Source organism: Mustela nivalis, assembly GCF_964662115.1.
Source record: "Mustela nivalis genome assembly, chromosome: 13".
Classification (NCBI taxonomy): Eukaryota; Metazoa; Chordata; class Mammalia; order Carnivora; family Mustelidae; genus Mustela; species Mustela nivalis.
The window spans coordinates 79,703,793-79,721,834 of NC_139032.1; the positions used below are offsets into that span (position 1 = coordinate 79,703,793).

General features: G+C 46.3%; 2 long non-coding RNA genes across 2 annotated transcripts; one reads left to right on the forward strand and one right to left on the reverse strand.

Annotated features, from left to right (window-relative positions):
- Positions 1–370: 370 nt before the first annotated feature.
- On the reverse strand, positions 371–18,020 carry LOC309845987. Its single transcript, XR_014301662.1, has 2 exons — positions 17,464–18,020; positions 371–6,094 (listed from the first exon to the last, which is right to left on the reverse strand). It is a non-coding gene; the product is annotated as an uncharacterized lncRNA (long non-coding RNA).
- On the forward strand, positions 6,094–10,287 carry LOC309845985. Its single transcript, XR_014301659.1, has 3 exons — positions 6,094–6,401; positions 7,679–8,044; positions 8,212–10,287. It is a non-coding gene; the product is annotated as an uncharacterized lncRNA (long non-coding RNA).
- Positions 18,021–18,042: the final 22 nt, after the last annotated feature.

The following is an 18,042-nucleotide window of genomic DNA, read 5'->3' on the forward strand; positions in this document are numbered from 1 at the left end:
CCATAAAAGAGTGGAAAAAAAAAATAGCTTACCAGTACACACCTCTTAGAATGGCCAAAATCTGGACACTGACAACACCAAATGCTGGTGAAGTTGTGGAGCAACAGGAATTCTCATTCATTACTGATGGGAATGCAAAATGGTTCAGACACTTTGGAAGATAGTTTGATGCTTTCTTATGAAATGAAACATATTCTTACATATGATTCAGCATATGATTCCTTGGTATTTATGTAAAGGAACTGAAAACGTATATCCAGATAAAAGCCTGCCAACAGATCTTTACAGCAAGTTGTGTTCATCATTGTCAAAACTTAGAAGCAGCCATGATATCCTTCAGTAGGTGAAGGGATAAACAAACTGTGGTATATCCAGACAACAGAATTTTATTCAGCATTAGAAAACAATGAGCTATCAAGCCATAAAAAGATACGAAGGAAACGTAAATGCATATTGCTTATTTTTAAAAATGTAAAAATATATAAGGGACTATTCATACTATGATCCCAATTATGTAAAAGAATATATATATATAAAAGACCAAAAGGAAATACACCAATATAGGAATAATCTTTGTCTCTGAATGATTACATTGTGGGTAAAATTTTCTCCTTATATTGTTCTGCATTTTCCAATTTTTTGTAAGATTTTATTTTTTAAAAAAATTTTTTTATTTATTTGAGTAGGGCAGGGGCAGAGAGGGAGAGAATCTCAAGCAGACTCTGTGCTCAGTGTGGAGCCCGATGTGGGGCTCAATCTCATACCCCTGAGATCATGACCTGAGCCAGAACAAGGAGACAGATGCCTAACAGACTGTGCCAATCGGGTGCCCCTTAAGATTTTATTTTTAAGTATTCTCTACATCCAACATGGGGCTCGAACTCCCAACCCTGAGATCAAGAGTCGCATGCCCTACTGACTGAGCCAACCAGGTGCTCCTGCATTTTCCAAATTTTTAGTTATAACAAACACATAGCACTTCAATCAGGAAGAACCAGCAACAGAATTCACTTGGATCTGGGCATATGTCTGCCAGCCACATCGTTGATCTGCATCCATGGAATCTCTCTTAGGATAAGAGAAAGCTCTAAGTCATACATTCACATTAACTGCAAGGCACCTTCTCTAAACAATGAAGCTAAATGTTGAAATCCTGCTTCAAAGTCCTTCTAAAAGATGCTAAAAATAAGCTCGGAAAAGTGTTTGCTGCAGTTCTTGGAGATCTACTGAAGGACGTCACTGGGAGTGGGCACCAACTCAAACCCTCACTCGCCATCAGTGTTGGCCGTAGAGCAAAGAATGTGAGCCATTTGGGGGAGGAGTGGGGCCAGTGCTTTCTAAATAACCCCTTCCCTTAGATTGCTGTAATTGTAATAAAGAGGATCACTGACAGGTGCAGAACACAGAACTTTCACTATCATTATCTCACTTGAACTTTGCAGTCACTCTGGAGGGAAGATGATAGTAATAGCAGTAATGATAATATTATATTTGTGACTAACATTTACCGAGCACTTTTATGCCAGGCATCAATGCTGACCACTTCGTGTACATTATCCCTTTTCAGTCCTTCTACTGTAAAGTGGGCATCTCCACAAAGGTCAGTATACTGTCACTTAAAGAAGTGAAATGGCTAGCTCAAGGTCACCAAGCCAATAAATAGAAGAACTAGATGTATAGCCATTTATCTGACCCTCAAGTTCAGAGTGATTTCCAATGCTTACTGAACTTCCTCAACGTTGATTATTTTTTATTGCTATTATTAAGAGAGACATTAGTGTAACAGTAGACTGCTGGGTACAATGCTGGTGTATTTCTAGCTGTATAACCTTGGACAAAACACTGAACTTTTTTTAAATTTAGATTCAATTAGCCAACATATAGTACATCATTAGTTTCAGATGTAGTGTTCAATAATTCATCAGTTGCATATAACACACCCAGTGCTCATCACAGCATGTGCCTCCTTAAAGGCCACCACCCTGTTACCCTCTCCTCCCATCCACCGCCCCTCCAGCAACCCTCAGTTTGTCTCTTATAGTTTAGAGTCTGGACAAGTCCCTTTAGCTCTGTGTCTCAACTTCCTCTTCTTTAGAATGAGGATCCCAATGTCTATCTTATAGGACTCAAGGTCACACAAAACAATGTATAGGAAGTGTTGAACCAAAGCCTGCCCCAGAGTAAACATTCAAATAACACTGGAACGTGTCTGATTTTCCTAAACCTTGTCTTCTTACTTGGGGGGTCAAGTGCAGGAGAGTACAATGTCCTTAAGGTTCAGTGTTCCGAAATTCTAGACTCTCAGAGGAGTCAAACTCCCTGACCTGCTTCCATGACCTCACCCTTCTGGAAGAACCACCCCGCCCCCACGCCCCGTTCATTAGAGGGGGCACCTGTCACTGGAGAGGTGCCTAGCATCTAGGCCTGGAAGAGTGGCAGGAGTGAGCACTTGACTCCTCGGGCACCCCTAAGAAGTCCAGGCCTTCAGAATTAAGATGGCCTTTGTTGAGGGGCACCCAGTGGGCTCAATCAGAAGATCATGAGACTCTTGATCTCAGAGTCATGTGTTCAAGCCCCATGTTGGGCATGGAGATTACTTTAAAAATAAATCAATGATTTTTTTTTTTTAAAGATGCTCTTTGTTGAACTGTTCTGTGATAGCTATGTCAATTTCACGCTGGTTTCTGAGGCCTGGATGATAAGGAAGCCCAGCCCTGGAGGAGACGATGTTTCACACGGCAAAAGCAAATATCAGAGTGGGAAGAGGCTGAGGAGTCAGGCCTTCCAACCCTGGCCTTGTAAAGACAATACACCAAGATCCAGAGAAGGAGAAGACCTTAAAAGGTCCCTCCCTGCACATTTGTTATAGAGCCCAGGTCAAAGCCACACCTATGACCCTTAGGTCACCATCAGACTCCCTTCATTCCTTACAGAGGGGCAGCTAAGGGCTAGCAGGGGACTTAGAGTTTGCCGGCTAGAAACCCCAGAGCCTTCTCTCCCATAGCACTGCCCTTCTGACTTCTGGTCCAGAGCTCTTTATGTCACCAGGGTCTCTCTGCCCAGGCACTTTCCTCCTGGAATCACAGAAATGGTACCCTCCTGACAGCTTTTTATCAATGCTCAAGGCAATATTTTAAACGATGACAATCAGGGTCTGCTCTGCTCTCAGGCAGCAGTCGGGACTTGAGGAATGGCAAAATCTTCCAAATTAGGCCACATTGTTGTAAGGGAGCTAGAAAAAAACATCTTTCCCCTTCCAACAAGCTTAAATTAGAAGGTCTTTAAAGAGGGTCCTGAGAGATCAAGCCTGCTCTCGGGCCTGTGGATCTGATTTCCTTTCTCAAAGGAAGTCACTTTTCGTACAGTCGTTGGGTGTTTAATGGGTGTGTGCAATGTCTCGAGTATAGCCCAGATTTTGGAATGGGATGTAATCCTTAGCCACATACTGGCAGTGCTACTCCTTTAGAGATAGGAATCTCGGAATCTCTGCCATCTGGTCTCACGTCAGAGCATTAGTCTATGAATCAGCCCAGCTGGATTCCCAGGGCTAAGTCTATGTCCCTTTGAGGTGGAATGGTCTAGCAGGAAAAGCCCATGACCTAGGGGGCTTGGTTGCACTTCTTCTAGCCTATGTTACCTAGGGCAAGAATCAACCTCTCTACACTTTTGTCATTGCAAAGTGAACGTATAATGCCTAGTCTACTCATTGCTAGGAGGATTCCTTCGTTCAATCAGCAGAAGTGTATTAAAGACTGGTCTAGATATACCCTATGAAGGACACACACACAAACCATGTCCTGCACTCATGATGCTTACTATATAGCAAGTGAGAGGATCCTGGGTGGCTCAGTGGGTTAAGCCTCTGCCTTTCACTCGGGTCATGATCTCAGGGTCCTTGGATCAAGCCCCACATCAGGCTCCTTGCTCAGTGGGGAGCCTGCTTCTCCCTCTCATTCTCCCTCTGAGCTCTTACTCTCTCTCAAATAAATAAGTAAAATCATGAAAAATATATACAATATAGCAAATAAATAAATAAGTAAAATCATGAAAAATATATACAATATAGCAAGTGAGATAGCCAGCTAACAAATGGGTAAGTAAGCAAGATATTCACAGATAAATAATGGGCTGTATGAAGGAGATTAAAAGGGTGCTGGGACACAGAAAAACTGGGAGACGTCCCCCCTCAAGTCGGACAGGGAAAGCCTCTCAGAGGATGTGACCTTCAACCTGAAATCAAAAGAAGCAGCAGGCTGAGCAGAAAGCAGAAGGAGTGGCGAATGCAGGACAGGAGGCCGGGAAGGAGCTGGAAGGAGACCAGGGCAGTGAAGCTTATAGAGTGAAGGGGAAGTGGATGAGGTGGGAGCAAGCGAGGCAGAGCTCTGCAGCCATGCCTGCGGATGGGAGTTTCGTCCAAGAGCAACAGCAAGTCAAGGGAGAGTGTTAAGGAGAGGGATGAAGGTGCATCCCGGGGCAGTAAGTGTAGGGGCATGGAAGCGGAGAAGGCCCAGTTGCCCAGGGGTGAGAAGACAGACGGGGGCGGGGCCTGGCCTGGGACTGGCCTAGAGGCACATTCAGGATCCAGTTTCCACCGGGACTTGTCAAGACTTGGATTGGGTGTGGGGTGAGGGGAAAGAAAGACATCAAGATGGATGTCTAGATTGGGGGATCACTGGGTGACTCATGCAGTCACCGAACATCAAGGAAGCAGAGAGATTCGCCTGCCCCCCACCCCCACCCCGGGGCGCGGTGTCGCCGCTCAAGATGCCCCGGGAGATCTCCCGGCTCCGACAGGGAGCCCGACCGCGCAGCGCTGGGAGGAAGGCATCAAAGGAGTACTGCGCTGGCAGGGCCGAGTGAGCGGAGCCTCCGAGGAGAGGGGAAGAGGCGGAGAAGGGCTCTGGCGTCTCAGATCACGGTTGTGAAATAGCAAATGCCGGCCAGGCTAATGGGAGTGGGGAAGGTGCTGGTGTCTGGGAAGCCCTGACGGCGTGCGGGGGACGGTCCCGAGCTCGAGTTAACGCACCGAGGCCTCACAGGAGCACTCGAGGACTAGATACTCCGATGACTATCTGCGCTTGGCGGACGAGGAGACGGAGGCCCTGCGAAGCCCTCCCGGGGACTCACGAAAGGCCGCACCAGCCGTCCGCAGGCTTCAGTCTTACGCACGTGGGCTCCGGAGGCCTTGACCCCCCCCCCCCCCCCCCCCCCCCGCGTACAAACCGCCTCTCTGGGAGGCCAGAGCAGAAAACAGAGGTTGGAGGAAGTGGAGGAGGGCAGAAGCCCAGAGCAGGCGACATAAAGGACGCAAAAGTGTTTTGCAAACTGGAAAGCACGGGCCCCACGCAGAGCCCCATCGCTAATACTCCAGAAGCGGCCTCGCCTCCGCCGCAAGCAAAGGTTTCTGGGGCTGCAGCCTCGGGAGTGATTGGAGGACCGTGGCCGCTCCGAGGGCCCAAACAGAAGGACTCTCAGGGGATGGGGGGAGCAGACTCTGCCGCTGAGCAGGGGGGCGGCGGGTGTGGGCTCCAGCCCTAGTCCTGCCCTCATCTACTACCGGCCTTTGGAGGAGTCACCTCTCCAGCCTAGTGCCCCCATCCGGAAGGTGGAAGGAGGGAGGAACGGGGATTCTAAGAGCTTTTCTAGACTTCGCATTTTGAACACTCGCTCCGCTCCCGCTCCCGCCGCTCTGCTTCTCACTCGGGTAACCGAAGGACCGACTGTGTGGGGCCCTTTACCAAAGCCGAATGCCACCTTGGACCGGAGGCGCGCCCTCGGGGAAGCACCGGTCGCCTCTGGCTTCTGTCTCCTGAGTCCACAGATGTCCAAGTCGAACACGCCTCACTCCTCCTGCCCCTGCCGGGACACTGGTTTCCAGGGCTCCTAATTGCAGCCCATTCCTGTCCCTTTGAATCCTTCAGGGGGAGCGTGAGCAACACAGACAGTATCTCAGACCCCACTTCTGGGATACAGCCAGAAAACGCAGGTGCGGATTCCTTCCCGGGGGTCCTGTTTTGAGTTTTCTGTGAAGCACCACCCCCAGGACTTCCTCACATGTGCTCCATTCTGTTCCTTCGGTTTGGGATCCACTACCCTGGAAGAAAAAAAAAAGCGTTCATTTGGGATGCAGCCCTGGATTTTTCTACTCATGCATTGGGATCTCCACCATAAGAACAGACTCACAGGCCTGCAAGAGACCCTTTTCCATCCAAGTAACAGGATCACAACCCTTCTTGCTGACGCAGAATTTTGTCATCTGTAAAGCACTTTCATATATTATTAATCCACATGTTATTCCTTTTGTCCCTCAAACAATTCCTGAACTAGTGTGCACAGGGTAGATAAAATACGAGATGCCAGTTACATTTGAATTTCAGATCAACAATGAATAATATTGTATGGTAAGTAAATCCCAGATACTGCACGGGACACACTTATGCTAAAATAGTATTCATTATCTAAAATTCAAATTTAACTAGGTATCCTTTCATTTACTAAGTCTAGCAAACCTAGGTGGGGATCATTAACCCGATTTTGCAGAAGAGGGCTCAGAGGGGTGAAAGGGTTTATCGAAACTCCGTAGGAGCAGGGGACCGTGGGTGATTCATCTTTAAAATTAGCGTTTATTTTTTTTTTAATTTTTTATTTTTTATAAACATATATTTTTATGCATTTATTTATTTTTTAAGCATGAAAAACATATTTTCCTAAGCCAGTGTATCAGTCCCTTTGGTGGTGATTTGAGAGATTCACACCTCCTGAAAAGTCTACTCTGAGAATCCATGTCGTGTGTTTGTATAGATAAGTATATTGCATGGAGAATTGAAAAGTTAATGATTCATAATTGAAAAGTTAATGATTCCATTCAAGAATTGAGAAGTTAATGATTCAGTTCCCAATCTGGAATTAGTTCCCAGAAGATTCTGGGGAAATGCTTACTCAGATACTGGACCTTCTGAGCCTCTCATTCCTATAGGAACCCCACAGGCTAACAGGAAAAGTTGGCTCAGGACAGAGAATGGTCCCAGGATCTCCAAGTTAGGCTTCCCAATCTTTCTAGGTGGTTATACTTAAGATTACTTCAGATGCATTTCTGGAAAGCAGAGTGAAACTATAGAACATTACGAAATTAGCAGAGGGCATCACAAAAATGCTCCTTTTCAGAATGCTCCTTTCCCATTCCCAGTTCAGGATCACAGGGAGGCCTGCCCAGGGCTGCCACACCCTGGGTGGTCAGGGCGTAAAAGCCACAGAAGACACTGCCAAAGACAGAACACAAAGTCCCCCTCCTGCCCCCTGGAGGAGCGGACCCCTCAGTGGCATTGGCAGGCCTCCTCCACAGTGACTCTGGACTAGCTTCAGCTCATCTCTCGCCTGATGGACACCTTGGGCTCTGCCCACTGACAGATCACCTACTTATGTCATCCACACAGCCACAGCTGCAAATAAACACAGACACTCCGCAAGGCTTCCACAGCTGATGACAGAGGTCAGGGGTCTTGGCTCCTTGCCAGGCTGTCAACTAAAAAAGGTGACTTGCTGAAGAGTTGTGAGCATGGGTGAGCCTGTTTTTCACATCTGACGCTCAGTGGCAGAGTCTTAAAATGTTAGGATTAGGAGAGAGAGCCTTCAAAATGTCTCAGTGGGATCTGAACATTCTCATATTTTTTTTCCCCAGAAAGAAACACCAATCTCAGAGAAGAAAAGATTGTAATTGAGCTCACATCGTAACTTGGCAGCAGAACCAGGCCTGGAACTCATTTTTCTTCGAGATGAGGCATTCCTGACTCAGATGCTCAGCTTTGAGTGACGAGCAAGCAGCAGGTGGGGCGGATGTGGTCCCTGAGCTGGGAGCTGGTGCCCCGGATCACTGAGCTTTAACCTCCACCCATCATTACTATCTTCACCCAGACTGTCATCTTCTCCAGCCTGAAGGTCCTGCGGTCCCCAGTCCGTGGCTTAGAGATAATCAGCTCTCCACTAGGCCCCGGAACTGGGGGTGAAATGGCCCCCAGGGAGCATCTGGTCCAGTCTCCTTAGCAAGGTAGGGTGACCAGTGCCTGTGCTGGGAAAGAGCTCCAGCAGCCAGGGAGCTCTCCCAGGCTGCAGGTGGGGAGGCAGACCCCAAGGAGGCAGAGGGTGGTGAGCGGGCCAGGGAGGCGTGGAGCTAGCCTAGGTAAGCTGAGGAATGCCCCTCCTGTCTCCCATCAGCTCTGTTCCAGCATCCTCTTCAGATGGGACTACAGTCTGCCTCTGTGCGCTTCCGCCCGCTGGGTCCCTTCTTCTCCTCCTGCAGACCCTGGTAGGAGGCGGCCCAGATGGCACCGTATGTGAAACTGCCGAGTCAGGCTGGAACCCCAATCCACACACAGGCCAGCCAAGCTCTCTCCCCTGCCAGGCCCTTGGGCAGAGCCCTCCGAAGAGAAAAATGTTACAACTGAATGAAGGAAGCACAAGGGCAGCTCTGGGGCGTGGGGGTAGGAGGGAGTCTTAGATGGATTCCCTTACACATGCCCATATGGTTTTCTGCCCTGAGCAGAGAGCACAAAGGCCTTTGAGGCTGCCCTCTTGGAGCTTCCTTTCCCGTTGGGGAGTCCGTTAAAGGAAATCAGATGATCGTGGGAAATTGCTACGAAAAAAACACGCTAGGGACGGGTTGAACAGTGACTCGGGGCCAACATGGCATCTCAGAAAAGAGGCGAGACCAGAAGGAGGGCAAGGAGGAAGATAGATGGCAAGTCCATCTCTGGGACAGAGGAACAGAAGAGCCAGCATGCAGAGGGCACGATGAATGAGGGGAAGAGGGTAGGAGATAAAATCTGGGAGGAGCCTGTGGTCTGCACCACGACCTACTGTGCTGTGCTTGGCCCAAGAAGAAGTCATGGCATGATCCCAGTCCCCAAGGAGCAGAGCTACAGCAAAGCAGAAATCACAGCAGCATCCTGCTGGTACCTGTGAGGACCGGGTGCTCTCAGGCGCCTGGCTAGCCTGGGGTCGCGGGGGCTACTGTCTGACTCCTGCTCCTACCCAGCTTTCCAGTTCAACAGCAGACATCCATCCAGCTGGGCTTTCTGCCTAGGCCACCATGTCAGGAGGGTTCCTCTGCTTCTCCCCCAGGGAACTCGGCGCTCCTGGGGCAGCCACACAGGCCAGAGGCAACCAGAGAATGCTGTTCTCAAAGTTTCTGAGAAAGGCTAGACTCTGAGCTTCACCTCCTTCGTGGGGCTCCTTCCCCGGCTCTCAGAGTCTTGTCGGGGGCCCTTCACTGTCTTCTCCAGTCCGACTAGTTCTCAGGGTCAGTGATGACAAGACGGTTCACCCAGGAGGGATAGGTGGCACTATGCCCTCTCCCAGGGAGTCCTGTATTTTTTCAGAAGTCAAAAGTCCTGAGTGAAAGAAATATACCAAAACTTAATTTTGGTAATCTGCCCTCCAGGTGGGCACAGGAGGGAGCACCTGTGGAGGTACCAGGTGTATGGCAGGGCCCTGCCTGCCTGCAGCCGGGGCTTCTGGCTCCAGGCTCCAGCATTCACTCCACCAGGCTACGTGGCCTTCTTCGGGTAGGACATTTACTCCACCCACCACAGGCATCTGACTCTCCGGAATTTGTAGGGTCTGCACTAATGGCTGGAGTCTGACTCCTGTGGAAGGGTGGGGTAGTCCCAAATAAGTGGACAGTCAGAGAACTGGGTATCAGTTGAGGATGTTCTCATGGAAAAGTCTAGCCCCTTCCAGAAAGTTCTGTCTGGCTCAGCAAATTGTCTTGTCGTCTCTTTGGCACTGCGTCTGTATTTCTTTCCCATTTCAGACCAGGAGAGAACACATGGGCAATCTCTGCGATTTGGTTTTATCTCTCCTTGGGAATGATCTAACCTTAAGCTACAAGGCCAAGAAAACCTATTCCCACCCTTTGGTCCTTCAGTCTGCTTCTAGGAATGTGTCGCAAGGGAATACTTCCAAAGATTGTTTTCAAAGCTTGTTTTCATAAAGGTTGATAGTATTACATACAACAGCAGAAAGTTGGAACTACCCCAGTGCCAAAGGACAGGTGGAAGGACAAACTGGCCCATCCACTTGAAGGAATATTATGACAAGCCTTACAAATGACAAATATAAATCTTGTCAAGACACGGAAAAACACGTATGAAAGAACGTCCGGTGACTATATGAGAAATCAAAACTGCACAGGTCTATCAATTTCTTCCCCAGAGGGCTATACCTAAAAACTGGAAGAGCTCACGGAAATTTTAAAAACAACTTAAATAAAGCACATCTCTATTTTGTGGATATTTGGGTGCTTAGATAAGTAAATAAAATAAACCTGGGGAAAATGCTAACTTTTCAGGATGGTTCAATATAAAATTATTATTAATTTTCTCCAAAATATAGTCCATGATTTTAATAACTGCTAATTGCTCAATCCCCCCTTAGGTGGTCAGGACAGAAGAATGATTGTTTGCTGCCTGGGGTCGGGAAGAATAGAGATTGAGTCTTGACCAGGGCACTCCCCATCTCAGGTTACTCTGGGAACTGGGATCCGGGCAGAACCACACTTGCTCACGCTAAAGCACAGGAGATTACTCTGTCAGCCAGCTCTTGTACTGGCCCAGGGGAAACCATCCCTCCGGCCCCAATGGCCTGTCCTAGAGAACTCCTCTTCTCCCCAACTAATAACAGTAACCATATCAAGACAGGATTCTTGGCTGCAAACAACAAATATCTCTTACGGATTTTTTTCAAAAATAACAATAATTCCTATTGCTATTACTATCGTTGGCATCCCTGTCACTAGATGCTGGCATTGTCCTGGGCTAGGTGGCAAGGGTTGATGTGCATTATCTCTTTTTATCCATAATTTTTAAAAAAGGAGGCAATTATTCCCAGGTAAAAATGAAGTAATTGAGGTTTAGAAAGGTTGCCAAATTTGCTCCAAGGCCATGGATTAGTAAGCAGTGGAGATGGTGTTCAAAGCCAGAGCTAACTACAAAGCTGGAGGTCCCACCCACCCAGTCCTGCTGTCCCGACAGTGAAGCCTCTTTGGGGCTGGAGCAAAAATCCGGCCAGCTGGGGATGGTGCGTCCATCCTCCACAGGCCCCTACGGGCCCCAACTGTTCTGTGCGATTTCCAGAGTGCTGGCTGGAGTTGGTTGTTGACATTCACGCTAGCAGAGCCATGAAGCCCACTCTCCTAGCAGCTCACACGAACTGGCAAGAAGCAGAAAGTGCTCTCATGGCCTCAGGAAACATCTGCAAGTCCTCAAGGAGGCAAGACCTGCCCCTTTATCGCCCTTCCAGGACAGATAACAAGCCTGCCCCCTCTGCAGGGATAGGACAAATATGCTGCATTTACTTTCCAGGCTGGGTCCCAGCAAATGGAACAATTCAGTCCTATGTCACTTTTAGGAGCAGCCACTGGGGAGCAGACCCCACACAGGGCAGTAGGGTCACAGTTCTGAAATCAGAGTGACTGACTACTTGCCTTCTAGGGCTCACAAGGCAATGGTGAAAACAGCAGTAAACAGGATTTGCAATTCAAGGTGACTGCTGTAGGAGAGAGGATGTGGGGTAAGGGGAAAGTATGACTTTGGAGTCAGAAAGACCTGTTGCATCACATCCTGGTTGTGTGATTCTGGGCAAATTTCCTAACTTCTCTAAGGTTGTTTCTTCTTCTGAAAGAGATGTAAATAATTATACTTTCATTGCATAATTCCCATGAGACTTAAAAGGAACAAATATGTCAATGGTTAAAATTGCCTGGCACAAAGTGGGGATCTCCAAATGATAGCTACTATTAATATTATCGGTATTATTCTACAGATGCCAGGAAGGACATCTATAAATGTTGTTGATAAGAAGAAAACAAGAGAAGGGACATATGAGCTGGGTTTTGACAGGTAAGTAGGAGTTCATTGAGTTGAGTGGCTGGTGGGCAGGAAGGGTTTTCTAGTTAGAAACAACAGCAAGGACAGACTTTGTGAAGGAGCATAAGTGGGCCAGTTAGGAACTACCAAAATATTCCCATCAAGCAATAAGGGACTAGTCTGGGGCAAGATAAGTCTCTAAGATCCCCTTCCTAACCCTCAAATAAAGGAAAATAAAGGACCTCTCTGGGTAAGTACATAAACCACCATTCTTGGAACCTATGTTCTCTGTAGCAAAGCAGGCTCCATCCCCCTGGTCCGTCAGTGCACAGGGAACAAATAAACTAGCTTCTGGGCACCCAAGCTTCTGACTCCCCTCCTTTGGAGTCATACAGGCCTGGGTTTGATTCCCGGTGGGCCACATTCTCTGCTGTATAGCCTTGGCAAGCCACTTGTCTCTCTCACCTCTCAGTTCTGTTATCTGAAACAATGAGAATAATTATATATTACATTCTATGTACATATTACATTCATGATGCACTATCTCAGCCCCCAGCACGCAACCGGTTCTACAGTCCAGAGAAAGAGGGTGCTCTCATGCCTGAGGTCACAGCACAGTGAGGGCAGGACAGACATTTCCTGGGGGAAGTCTCACAACTTCAAACACTGAGGATAGAAAACAAAACTTCCACCGAAGTGCTATGTCTTAGATACTGCTCTGCACTTTGCTTTTTTCAATGAATAATAGATCATGTCAATATAGGTCTTCCTCATTCTTTTTTCTGTTGAGCTATAACTCATATACCATAAAGTTTACTCTTTTAAAGTGTATAATTCAGGGCTCCTGGGTGACTCAGTCAGCTCAGGTCATGACCTCAGGGTCCTGGGATCGAGCCCCAAGTTAGGCTCTGCCCTCAGTGGGGAATATGCTTCTCCCTCTGCCTCTGCTCCTCTTACTTCTCCTGCTGTCTCTCTAATAAATAAATAAAATCTTTTAAAAAATCAAAGTGTACAATTCAGTGGATTTTGTGTGTTCCCAAGGTCATGTACCCATCGCTACTAACTCCAGAATAATTTAATCATGCCCCAAAGAATCCTAGTTCCTGTTAGCAATCCCATTATATCAATAGTATAGATCAATAGTTAGAATTTCCCCTTCCCTTCCCAACGCCTGGTAACTACTTATTTTCTGTCTCCATAGATTTGCCTAGTCTAGACATTTCATATAATGGAATCTATTATGTGAGGCCTCTGACTCCTCAGCATGTTTTCAACATTCATCCATGTTGTAGCATGTCTCAAATCTTCATTGCTTTTTACAGCTGAGTGATATTCCATTGTATGGATATCATACCACATTTTGCTTATTCACGAGTTGATGGACATTTGGCTTGTTTCTACTTTTTGGTTATAATGAATAATCCTTGTTCTTCTTCTTTTTTTATTTTTTTTAAGTAGTCTCAATCCCCAGCATGGAGCCCCATACAGGGCTTGAACTCACAACCCTGACATCAAGACCTGAGCTGAGATCATGAGTCAGGATACTCAACTCACTGACCCACCTAAGTGCTCCATAATCCTTGTTCTTTTTAATAGTTGCATCATATTTCATTGATTGGTTGGCATGTAGTTTATTTAAGCACTTGCTCCTGAAGGACAGTTCTGATCTTTCCCATATTTGGTTCACACAAAATGCTAATGCAAAAAATGTTGCCACAACATCCTTCTAGTCTTCCCTATGAGGCAGTCAAAATCACCCCGTTTCCTGAGGAAATTATCCAACCAAAGCAAAAAGTTATGTTGACAAAGACGTTAATTGCAGCAATTTTCACAGTTACATAAAATTGGAACTATTTAAAGAGTCCACAATAAAGGAGATGTTTAGATAAATTCTGTTATTCAACAGAATAATGTACAGTCGGTGAAAATGATAACGATGAAGGCAATGTAGCAACAAGTGACTTAAAGTGATGATCTTCAATAAAAAAAACAACAATAAAATACAAAATGGCAACCCTTGTGTGTGCTGGTTCTCCCAATTACATACAGAATCCTAACACATTAGAACATATTTGACCATTGCAAAAACTTCCTTATGTCACCAACAGGAAAAGTGAGGCTCAGAGAAGATGAGGGACTTGCCTAAAGTAGGACTGGTCAGATCTGGGATTTGCACCAAGGTCTTCTTTAAGGCTCGTATACTTTTCACGGTGCTACAATAAAAAAAATGCTTCTGAAAACAATTGGACCCCTGGCAGCTTAGTCAGTGTTGAGTGTACACAAAGCAAAATGTGTCTCGAAGTCCTTAGATGACATAAAATAACTACATGCACGCACACACACACGTAACACACACATACAGGCACAGGTATACATGTGTGCATTCACACCCACCTGGTACAACCAGCGAACACATTCATGTTGATAGAGATAGGATATGAGGACTTCATTATTCTTGAGAAACTATTGGTTAAGCACCTGCTATAAGACATTTTTGTTACCCTAGATCCTGGTAATCAATGGCGATTGAAAAAGATAAGATTCTTGCCCGTGTAGTCTTAAACAATATTTAAATCTGGCTAAAAGTTGCTGAACATCTATTATACACTGTACGTTTGTGGTATTAAAGCAATAATGTTAACCCTGTTTATTGAGTTAGGGTGTGTTATGCGCCATAACCAGGAACTATTTCTAATCTCATAACAACCCTATGAGATAGTTGTCATTAACCCCATTTTATAGATGTGAAACCTGAGAATTTGAGAGTCTGTGGATTTCCCAGGGTGACACAGACCAGACCATCAGGGGCAGAGCTGTTTTTCCAATGCATGTCTCTCTGCTTGCAAAACTAGGGTTCTGTTTCCTACAAGGCAACTTCTCCTTCCAACACCCATTCATCACAAAGCCCAAGTAACAGCTTAGGATTTGGTGTATTTGGACCTATCCAGACTTACTTACTGGGATGGCGCCCAGGAATCTTCTGTTTTTTTTTTTAATCAGTTGTTAGATTTATTTATTATTTATATTTATTGTCACAATCTTCTGTTCTTAGTAAGATCGCTATATGCTCCATACTGATGCTAAAGTTTAGGAACCACTACCCTAACCTGTAACCTGGAATCCTATAGTTCAACCTTCCAAGAAAGGAATTAGCCCCCTCTTCAATCTTCAAATTCCACTAGGGGGCAGTATAGCCCACTGTGTCCAGAGAAGCAGTCCATCCTTGAAGGGGGTGGTGGAAACAGCCTTGACATTCATTCTTTCATTCACTGGACCAACAGTGAGGGCCTGCTGGGTGCTAGGCACTGAGTCGGTCAATGGTGGATGATTCCTGTAACTCTTCCGCTGTCTACAAACTAGGAAATTTGCTTTGGAGCAAATTTAATAATATTTTGTAGACTTTCCCATCAAGGGGTGGTATCTGTTTCCTCACCCCTTGATTTGGGGCTGACCTCATGACTTGTTTTGACCAAAAGAACCTGGTGGAAGCAACTTGTGGTGCTCCTTCTACAGAAGCCTTTGGAAGGCTTCTGCCATGGAGAAGAGAAGCCCTGGGTGAAAGACCACAAGAGAGAGGAGGCCCCGACCTGTGGGGGAGGCAAACCCAGACAGGCTACCAGGAGAGGTCAGCAGGCCCAGTCCACCTGCTAGACTGTGAGAAATAACAAATCACTGTTGTTTTAAGCCACTTACTTTCGGAGTAGAATATTACCTGGCAATAGCTAGAAACAGCAATACACAGAGGGTTACTCGTTCCCTTAACAATTATTTACTGAGGGTATACTGTGCACCAGGTTTTATATTATCCTAGGTGTTGGGATCTTCTCCTTGTGGAACAAGAGAGAAGCCCCAGCCTCATATGGGAGAAGACAGACGATAATTAAGTAAACTGATAGGCATATAATTTCATTGGGGATTAGGTGTGTAAAGAAAATCAAAGCAAATAAATTTGAAAGTGATTGGTGTTGGGCATGCGTATTTTGAGAGTAGAGTGGTCATGGAAATTTCTAGAAAGGGGAAATCTGAGGATAGGCCTAAGTACTGAGAAACATGGCTACCAGCAGAGATCTGAAAGAAGTGTGTTCTAGGTGAATGGAAAAATCACTACACATACCCAAAGCAGGAAAATCTTTATATTCACACACAGCCTGGAGGCCAGTGGGATCTGTTAAATACAACATTTCTTGCTTAAGGTAACTTTGTAACATATTTAGAATTCTCTAGATTTCAGTTGGTACTTAGCTCAGAACAAGGGTTAAGTGCTTTCCTGACCCTGAAGTGCTAACTCAAATGGATACAGTTCGAAAGTTATTTGACAAAAGATGTCTAAAAGTTCTTTCCTTTTCTGGCTTTAGAATCAGCAAACTATTTTCCACTTTTCTATAGTTCTTTGGTGTTTTTTGTCTTTAGTGTTCTTACAGTGTTCACAACCAGATGTTCAGACCTAAACCACCTCTTCAAAGAATATTAACGGTTTTAAAGCAGACAAATTAAGTTATGGGGTCCATATGAAGATGGTCAGCTAACACTGGGCCCTCTGTCTTTAGGAAAATGGAAGGACAGAGTTGAGGAGATTGCAAACAACACCTAAGAAGGGGCCCCCGAGGAGCCAGAAGTGTGTCTGGAACTGCTGTGTGTGCACCTGGAAGCAGGGAGGGGGTCCCTGCAGCGCCGGGGGGGGGGGGGTGCGGGGAGGCTGACAGAGGGAGCAGAAAGAAGACAGGCTGAAAGGAAGGCCTTTAAGGCTGGCTACTGCCTCATCAGGTGCTGTTCTGGGATAACCACTGTCTGCCTTTCCCTGTGAGTTTCTGCCTTTCCCCGTGAGAAGCCAGAAGCCCAGGCAGGCCACAGGCCAGCCTGTCAGGAAAGCAAAAAAGCCTCCACAAAAAAAAAGAAAACAGAGCCAGAGATTACACCTCAGAGAGACAGCCTCCTCCCAATGCTGCCACTTACTGTGACTTTAAAGACAAATCCCTGATCAGGGAATTAAGTCCACTTGAAGAGTGGGATTAAACCAGAGAGATCAAGAGTCATTGTGGAGGGAACTGAGGGTCTGTGACCTGGGGCTTACCCCTCCTCATACCTTAAACCCCCGGGGAGGGGGGAGGACAGAGACTAGAGCCTGGGCCTCAGCCCCTCCCCCAAAACATTACAGAGCAGTGATATCTCAAGGGAACCTGTGCTCACAAGCCAAACTAATGAGCCACTTGAGAAGCACAATCACAGTAAAAGGAGGACAAACATCTACCAGGACAGACATCCAACCATCTGAACCAAAATGACCGGAACAGACTGGCTGAGAATACGCATGGTAAATACACTAAAGGCATTTTAAGTAAGTGAGTAAGGAAAGAAAGAAAGGATGGTAGGAAGAAAGAAAGAAAAAAATGTAAAAATAGAAAGCAAAAAACAGGAAGTTGTTTTTAACCAACTTTCCCGTGATGTGTAATTAACATACAATTTGCTGCACGCATTTGAAGTATTCGATTTGATGAGTTTTGACATAAGTATCCATCTGTGAAGCCCCCGCTCTAATCAAGATAATGAAGATCTCCTCCCCCTGGAAAGGTTCCTCCTCCCCACCCCCATAACCCGCCCTTACCTCCGTCTCCATCTAGACCACCGCTGATCTGCTTCCCGTCACTAGGAGTCAGTTTTACACTGAGAATTTCGTGTCACTAGAATCTTAGAGGCTGCTTTCTCTTGTGTGCGGCGGGTTTCACTCAGCGTGATAATTCTGTTACCATATGTGCTGGTAGTTTTTCCTTTTTATTGTTGAGTAGCATTCCGTCGTGCGGACATACCTGCTTTTGTTTACCCATTTACCAGGAGTAAAATATACTGGTTAAGATACATTCAGAGCCTTGGGGCATCTGGATGGCTCAGTGGGCTGAAACCTCTGCCTTCAGCTCCGGTCACGATTTCAGGGTCCTGGGATCGAGCCTCAAGTCGGGCTCTCTGCTCAGCGGGGAGCCTGCTTCCTCCTCTCTCTCTGCCTGCCTCTCTGCCTACTTGTGATCTCTGTCAAGTAAATAAATTTGAAGAAAAAAAAAGAGATACATTCGGAGCCTTGCCTCTTTCATAAAATCCCATCTTTTGTCTCTTTTAATCTATAGATTCCTCTTCTGTCCTTTTTCATTTTCCTACCAAGTATGAGTTGCAGAATCTTTGAACTTGCAGC